Source organism: Gymnogyps californianus, unplaced genomic scaffold (genome assembly GCF_018139145.2).
Source record: "Gymnogyps californianus isolate 813 unplaced genomic scaffold, ASM1813914v2 HiC_scaffold_260, whole genome shotgun sequence".
In the NCBI taxonomy this organism is placed as follows: Eukaryota; Metazoa; Chordata; class Aves; order Accipitriformes; family Cathartidae; genus Gymnogyps; species Gymnogyps californianus.
The window spans coordinates 31,702-40,063 of NW_026114141.1; the positions used below are offsets into that span (position 1 = coordinate 31,702).

The 8,362-nt window shown below is 59.4% G+C and overlaps 1 long non-coding RNA gene across 1 annotated transcript; it reads right to left on the reverse strand.

The window, feature by feature from the left end:
• Nucleotides 1-2,123: 2,123 nt before the first annotated feature.
• On the reverse strand, nt 2,124-2,594 carry LOC127028203 (uncharacterized). The gene is made up of 3 exons (XR_007767980.1): nt 2,581-2,594; nt 2,308-2,385; nt 2,124-2,213 (listed from the first exon to the last, which is right to left on the reverse strand). It is a non-coding gene; the product is annotated as an uncharacterized LOC127028203 (long non-coding RNA).
• Between the last annotated feature and the right edge of the window lie 5,768 nt (nt 2,595-8,362).

Consider the following 8,362-nt stretch of genomic DNA (forward strand, 5'->3'; position numbering starts at 1 on the left):
GACTGTGCTCCACAGCACGGCCCAGAGCTGGCAAGGCTCACCACCATGGGCGGAGCTGCTGGCACGCCTTGGCCGAGGTGGACGCCTGCACCTCATGGCACCACCAAGCAGGGGGAATCCTCCGGGCAGGTTTGCTGGTCAGGAGCGGGCGCGAGGGCGCCTCTCGCTGTCTAGGGCAATCTCGTCCCCCGCGCTTTCTCGTCCTGACCTTGCTTTGCCTCTGCCTGTCGCTCCTGGGGGCTGCTCTTGTCCGGGCAGGGCCACTTTGAGCTAACGCTGGCTCCAGGCAGAGCGGGCTCCCGAGAGGAAGGCCCAGGACTTAAGAGGCCAATTAAAGCACCTGACAGCAGCAGAAACCTCCGCAGAGTTTTCTGGCCAACCGCTCACTCACCACTCCACAGCAGCCTGACTAGAAAGGCTTCGTGGCCACAAGCAGCCATCGAAGGAAGCAGTGGGGGGGAAAATCAATGACTCACTGTTTTCTCTTCCTCCGCCGCCGGATCACGACACAGCACAACAGTATCGCAAGTGGCAGGGAAATCAGGAGTGCTGCTGTGCCTATCATACAGTTCCTTCGCACGTCTTGAGGACAGAAGACGCTTGCGGAGCTCTGGGCATTGCTCTGGGGACTGTAAACACTTGTGGTTCTCTCGCCGACCACATCTGGAGGAGCAATTTGGAACGTTAGGCCGTCCTGTGCACCACTGGTAAGCTTGCAGCACGTTTGATATGGCCGGGAAGTTCTCTGTTTCCCCCCGGAGCTGGTGCCTGGAGGGCACGCTCCACCCTTTGGGACAGGTTGTCCCAGCGAACAAAACTCGGCAGGCCAGAAGGAGAGCCCGGGGGGAGCGCAGCTGCTTGACCAGTCGCTCCTTCGAGGGACACGGACACAAACCATCCCTGCAGCAGGCATGCCACCCCAACTCTCCTCCCGCCGGGCCAGCTCCCACACCCCGAGGGACGGCGTCAGGCCCTCTGAGGAGACACCGGAGCCTTGTTCTCCCCTTCTGCCTTTTCTCCAGCATGGGCACTGCTTGCAGCCGCTCCCAGTTTTGGGACGCGTCTCCCACTTAGGGACCCCAGCAAGACTGCTCAGTACCTGAGTCCGTTCGAAAAAATTCATATACGCCGCCGTGGTGGTCTTCTCCGGGCTTTGACAGCGCTGCCAAAAAGCAGAGACGACAGGTAAAGCCTCAGCAGGGCTCAGGCACAGAGGATGGAGGAGGACGGGGAGGTTCCCTCGAAGCCCCTGCCCGATCTGGGAGTCAGGGCATCGCTCTGGACCTCAGCTCACGGGAGGGATCCCGCTCTGTGCTGCCCTTGGGCCTTGGGCCTCTAGGGACTCTGGGATGCAGCCACCGCGGGAGGTACATTCGATTAAGAGTCCCATTTCCCATCACCTGCGGAACGTGCTGCAGATGCCTCGACCCCAAAACACTTTCAGCTTTGGCTGCTGACGTGAGGTGCAAGAGCGGGCACCGGGGAAGAGCCTGCTGGCACACAGCAATCCTGATGGGTGACACCGGCTGAGCGGGGACAGCAATTACCTGGCGTGCCGGTGGCTTGCATCGCCTCCGTTCTTTGGCAGAGACTGGCAGAGAGCCACTGCTTCCTTCCGGAAACGCCTCCTTCTGCACAGCCTCTCGTTCCGACTCTTGAGAAAGCAAGCGGGACAGTTGGATCAGATGGAACCGTTCCCCGTCAGGGAGATGGCATCTTCAGGAGGCAACACTTCTCAAAGACATCGATCAGGTTTAGAAAAAACGCCTGGGCTTTTGGGGCTGCGCCTAGTCACTGCTCCAAACCACAGCCACGCCTGAGCTGCTGGGAGCAGCTCAAATCTGCCTACCGCCATCTGCACAAAGCAGCTCTGAGCCGTACTGGTAAAAGTGGGGCAGCAGCTGCCCCTGGCGCTCGGCTTGAACCACAACTGGCAGCAGAGGCTCTGCACCGTCTCTGTGGCTCGCCACCGCCTGCAAGGTGGGAAGCCCAGCATCGCTGCTGCGAGGCTCTGATCGACCCTTCCCACTGTGCGGGCTACAGCGTGTCCCAACATGTATCTAAAACCTCCGGTCGCCGAGTCCCACGGCTAAGGCAGAGTGAAATGTACCCACCGTGTCCTCTCTCCAGTTCCTCCAGCATCTGCCTCAGGACTTCAGATGGCTCCGGGGACTTTTTTCCTCCTTCGGCTTGGGACTTTGCTCTTGGAGGACCTTAACAGAAAGTATTTGGTTCAGTGTCACATGAATACATTACAGAAACCCACTGCTCAGCCTGTGACAGCTTCAGCAGAGACAGACTACTCACCCCTGCGATGCCAGCTGGGCTGTAACGGAGCGTCCAGCCGAGGAGCTGGAAGAGTCCTCCCTACGGGCACTTCTGTAACTAAACACGCAGAGAAGCTTCCGTCATCTATTGTGATCGACATCGGCAGAATCGGCAGAAGCGTAAGGGGATCACGCAAGGAGAGGGCACACACGTGCACGTCTCCGTCCTCACACCTGCCGAGCCGCCCGGCTGGCTGACCTTTGGGCTTTGAGCTGGCAGCTCTCAAAGGGAGGAAAAAGCCTGATGACGTACCCATGCCATCTCCCAGAGGCTCAGTCCTGGAACCCAGCCGGGAAGCTGGATCACTGTCACCCACAGGCATGGCTGCAAAGAAGCGCAGGACAGAACAGCTCCCGTGACACAGTTCCAGATACTTCTTCAGATCAGAGTGGCAGCGAGTGCAATTCAAAGACGGGATTACTCCACGGCACTCATCTCTCCTTCCACTCAGGAGCATGGTGCAAGGAGTTACCGCGTGCCTGCAATGGCACCATGCTGGGGCAAAACGAACCACGCAGGGAGCTGCCGGGAGAAGGGGCTCCTGGAGCTCACACGCAGCTCTAACTCAACCCCAACAAGCCCGCTGGCTTGGCAGCCGGCACGGGAGCAGCTCAGGCTCCGAGGGGCCGGCAAAGACAGCTTCGCCAGGCAAAGCGCCCCGAAGCACATCTCTGAGCCTGACCCGTTCCCTCTCTGCTCTTCTCCATGTCTGCGCCTTGGCCACGGAAGGAGCAACTTGCATGTCAGACGGCAAGAAGATGAAAAGGTAGATGCGCCTTCCTCCACTGACTTACCTGTGGGATTGCTCTCAGGCTCGAGGACAGGAATAGACCAAGAAGTCGGGAAGCCGTCGACTTGAGAGGATCTTAAGGCAAATTGCACGTGATAAGCTGTTGCCACATTGTCAGTGGGTATTGTTTCAAGGAAAGGGACATGGAGAACGTACCTCCAGGGTGCCGCAAGGGCTCCAAACCAACGTCCAGCCGAGAAGCTGGATAACCGTTGCCACCGCCCCTCATCTAGAAGCAAGCACAGATGAGAACGTTTCCCTGGCATGTTGGGATCCACTTCTGCCTGAGTGAACTGCAGGCACCGGAAGGGGGTCAGGTAACAACGTGGGAGCCAGACGTAGGTGGGAGATTGCCAAAGCGGCAGAGGGGCCCTGGTGAACTCTTGGCTGGCTCCTTGCAGCTCTCCACACACTCTTTCCAGGCCATGGGCAACACCCCTCGACGAGCGGATGGACCAACGTACGGCCCCCTGGCGCTTTCTTACCGGGAGAGCTCTCACGCACACAGAGGAAGCCCTCGCGAAAGCACCGGAGGAAAAAAACCATCATCCATGCTCCTCGGGCAGAAGAGCCCACCGGCCTGTGAAAGGCTGCACCAGCACCACCCGCTTACCTGCTCCCCGCGCTCGCCATGGAGCAGCCCTGGCATGCAGGGCCACCAGGAGGAGGAGGAGGAGGAGGAGGTGGCGGGCAGGGGCCATGGCCCCCTGTGCTCGCACCATGCTGCTGCTGCTGCTGCTGCTGCTGCTGCTGCTGCTGCTGCTGCTGCTGCTGCAGTAGTCTGGGCCGGGGGCTGAGCGGTCAGTGCTTATGACTGGCGCGGCATCGTGGGGCTCTGTGACCTCACAGCCCCGCTGTGACCTCACAGCCAGGCCGAGGCTGCGTGGGGATGGCTCTCAGGTGCTCGTGGAGGGGCACTGGAGCACAGCCAGGGGAGCTGCCCTCCCGGGTTGGGAGCCCGTCCCGTCGGGCAGCTCCGTCCAAGGGCTGGGACACAGTCCCACCCGGGGCTGAGCCCCCAGCTCTGCCTGTTTTCCGGGCACTGTCAGAGGGGCGGTGAGGAGCTCACAGTCCCCCAGAACGGCAGGAAACCACAGCCAAGGGAGTGCTGACCTCCTCGGGTGCTGTTACCAACAGCTCAGGAGGCTGAAGAGGGAGTGATTTCAGTGTCGAGACAAGTGCAAGATCCCCTCCTGGAGGCAGCTGGCAGGCTGGAGCCCAGTTTGGCACCTTGGGGGACCCCAGGGCTAACGAGTCACTTTTGTTTCACGGGAAAGATGAAGCCTTTACTTTTCCATTTCTTCTTCATGTGAAATTGAAGGGAATCCTTTCTGTCAGGGTCCTCAAAGAGCAAAGTCAATCAATAAAACAGAAAAAATAGTCTCTTAAATTATTTGACATGCAAAAGGAAGCCTCGAGAGAGCAGCTGGTGGGTATAGGCTGCCCGACCAACCCAGTGGCCTTCGCTGATGGAGTGACTACATCAGTGGACGAGGGAAGAGCTACCCATGTCATCTGTCTGGACTTCTGTAAGGCCTTTGACACAGTCCCCCCAACATCCTCCTCTCTCAGTTGGACCTGATGGACGGACTGTTCGGTGGATAAGGAAGTGGTCGGATGGTCGCATCCAGAGGGTAGTGCTCAACGGCTCGATGCGCGGACGGAGATCGGTGACGAGCGGTGTCCCTCAGGGGACCAGTACTGTTTAATATCTTCATCAACGACATAGACAGGGGCATCGAGTGCACCCTCAGCAAGTTTGCAGGAGACACCAAGCTGAGTGGTGCGGTTGACAGCACGCCCGAGGGACGGGATGCCATCCAGAGGGAGCTGGACAAGCTCGAGAAGCGGGCCCACGTGAACCTCGTGAGGTTCAACAAGGCCAAGTGCAAGGTCCTGCACCTGGGTCGCGGCAAGCCCCGGTATCAATACAGGCTGGGGGATGAAGGGATTGAGAGCAGCCCTGCCGAGAAGGACTCGGGGAGTACTGGTGGACGAAAAGCTGGACGTGAGCCGGCAACGTGCGCTCGCTGCCCAGAACGCCACCCGTATCCTGGGCTGCATCAAAAGCAGCGTGGCCAGCAGGTCGAGGGAGGGGATTCTGCCCCTCTACTCCGCTCTGGTGAGACCTTCTCCTGGGAAGAAAAGCAGAGCGAGCTGCGGTTGTTCAGCCTGGAGAAGAGAAGGCTCCGGGGAGACCTGATTGCAGCCTTTCAGTACGTAAAGGGGGCTTATAAGAAAGATGGGGACCGAGTTTTTAGTAGGGCCTGTTGCAACAGGACAAGGGGTAATGGTTTTAAACTAGAAGAGGGTAGATTCAGACTAGCTATAAGCAGGACATTTTTTTGCGCTGAGGGTGGTGAAACACTGGCACAGGTTGCCCAGAGAGGTGGCAGATGCGCCGTCCCTGGAAGCATTCAAGGTCAGGTTGGACGGGGCTCTGAGCAACGTGATCTAGTTGAAGATGGCCCTGCTCATGGCAGGGGCGGTTGGACTAGATGACCTTTCCCTCCCAATGCAAACCATTCTATGATTCTATGTTCAAGGTGCTGGGAGCACTGACTGCAAAGAGCGAGTCAATCTGAGTGTGAAATATGTGTTAGGATAAGTCAAGTGGCTTTTGCCCCTGAAAGCATGTGGCAGAGGAAGAAGGAATTGGTCGGAGTGGTTTTGGGTGGAGTGGAGCAGAAGTTCCATTAACTTGAGTGCCCGAGAGTGCCTGGTCTCTCCGCTACCACAAACTGAATCAAAAGGAAGGACTTGCCTGGTTGTGCCCAACTCGTTGTGTTCGAGCATCTCCCCAGTCTCACAGCCCTAACCTGCGCTGGCTCCCATGTCATACGGTGTCACCCCATCTCCTGACACAGACCCCGGAGGACAATCATGAGGAATTCACGAGGGAAACCCGACCAATTGCCGTGAAAGGGAGCTGGCAACCACGTCTTCCGTCACCTCTCACACTCAGTGGTGACTGAGGGTGCTCCCCAGTTTCCCCTTTCTGCTTTGGTCTTTTGTACAGAGACAGGCTGGGTCTTTTCTATTGCATTGACTTTAGGTGAGGTTCTCCCCTGGTTTTCATCCGTGGGGTGTACAGTGGTCAAGAGCAGAAGAAAGACATGGACCTGCTTGAGCGGGTCCAGAGCAGGGCCACAGGTGATGAGGGGGCTGGAGCAGGTGTCAGTAGCTGAGGTGTCTAAAGTTAGGTCCCTGCACGCTATCAACGAGTCTGTGACAAATAGGGGGAAAAAAGACTCCAGCCCTGCTGTTCTCTCAACAGGAGGATTGCATCAAACCAAAAGTCAGTCTGGCCTAGGGTGCCTTGCCTGTGGGTGAAGCCCAATTGGCCACCCCCAATTGGTGATGGCCCATCAATTAGGCCCCTCCCAGGGCCCATTAATTAGCGAGGCCCTTTGTTTGGCCTCCAGGACATTGGCTTGTCAGGCTTGTGTCCCTGGAGGTGCTCTTGAGACTGGCCAGGTGGGGCTCCCATCACCGCCTCCGCACCGCCTCGCAGCCACCAGGTGGTGTCGCTGTCTGTTGCTGGCCATGGTTTGGGCCCCCAGCCCCTCGGGGCCCCCGCTGCCGGTCGGAGGAGCCCGTGCCTGGCTCTGGCCTGCCGACACCGTGGGCACCCACGGCTGCGCCCGGGCATGGGGCGCAGCCAGTGCTGCTGCGTCGCGCGGGTTTGCTCTAGGTGCCACCCGGACACTTTGCGTCGCTCTGTCCCCTCTGAGAGAACGGCTGATCCCTGTAGCTGTGTGTCGGGGGTACGTCCTCTGCAGGACATTCCTGTTTTCTGAGAAAATCACCTGCCTTCAGTTCAAAAGGTGTCTGGTGTCCTCAGGCTTTCGACACTAACACTTACACGATTGCCAAAGGATGCCAAATTAATTTTGTTTCAGGAGCTCTTTCTTGCACACTTGTAAGCAAAGGAAAAGGCAGGGAGCTTAGAACCTGAATGTATTTTCATGCTAGACCTGCTGCTAGTGTGTGTCATTAGGTGAAAGACTAAAGATCCATCAGCTTTATCGTCTTCTTTTAATTTCTTTGCCAGTGTGCTGGGGTTAAGGGTGGCTGTTTGGTCAGTGCCCCCCCAACCCCTACCCTGGCGGGGGCCGCCTTCAGCCCTTGCCGTAGGGCCCCACCACGGGGCTCGGGGGCGGGGGGGCCGTTTTGGTTGGGCTGGGGCTGGAAGGCGCTGGGCTGGTTCCGCAGCAGCTAGCCGGAGCTGGGCGAGCCGGAGCCGGGCTGGGGAGCGCGGGGCTGCTGGCGTCCAGCAGGGGGGCCGGGCGGCGGCTGGGCTGGGCGGCGCGGGCGCGCCGGTTTTGCAGGCGGAGCGGCGGCTGCTGGCGTTGCGTCCAGCTCTCAGGGGTGCCGGGGCGGCTGGTGTGGCTGGTGCGGCTGTCGGGCGCGCCGGTTTTGCAGGCTGGAGCGGCGGCTGCTGGCGTTGCGTCCAGCTCTCAGGGGTGCCGGGGCGGCTGGTGTGGCTGGTGCGGCTGTCCGGGCGCGAGGGCCAGCCGCCGCTTTCCCGCTGGGCTCCTGAAGCTGCAGAGAGGCGCCTGTGGAGAGAGGAGGCCGCTGAGGCCCTCAGCTGCAGACGGGACACAGGGACTGTGCTCCACAGCACGGCCCAGAGCTGGCAAGGCTCACCACCACGGGCGGAGCTGCTGGCACGCCTTGGCGAGGTGGACGCCTGCACCTCATGGCACCACCAAGCAGGGGGAATCCTCCGGGCAGGTTCGCTGGTCAGGAGCGGGCGCGAGGGCGCCTCTCGCTGTCTAGGGCAATCTCGTCCCCCGCGCTTTCTCGTCCTGACCTTGCTTTGCCTCTGCCTGTCGCTCCTGGGGGCTGCTCTTGTCCGGGCAGGGCCACTTTGAGCTAACGCTGGCTCCAGGCAGAGCGGGCTCCCGAGAGGAAGGCCCAGGACTTAAGAGGCCAATTAAAGCACCTGACAGCAGCAGAAACCTCCGCAGAGTTTTCTGGCCAACCGCTCACTCGCCACTCCACAGCAGCCTGACTAGAAAGGCTTCGTGGCCACAAGCAGCCATCGAAGGAAGCAGTGGGGGGAAAATCAATGACTCACTGTTTTCTCTTCCTCCGCCGCCGGATCACGACACAGCACAACAGTATCGCAAGTGGCAGGGAAATCAGGAGTGCTGCTGTGCCTATCATACAGTTCCTTCGCACGTCTTGAGGACAGAAGACGCTTGCGGAGCTCTGGGCATTGCTCTGGGGACTGTAAAC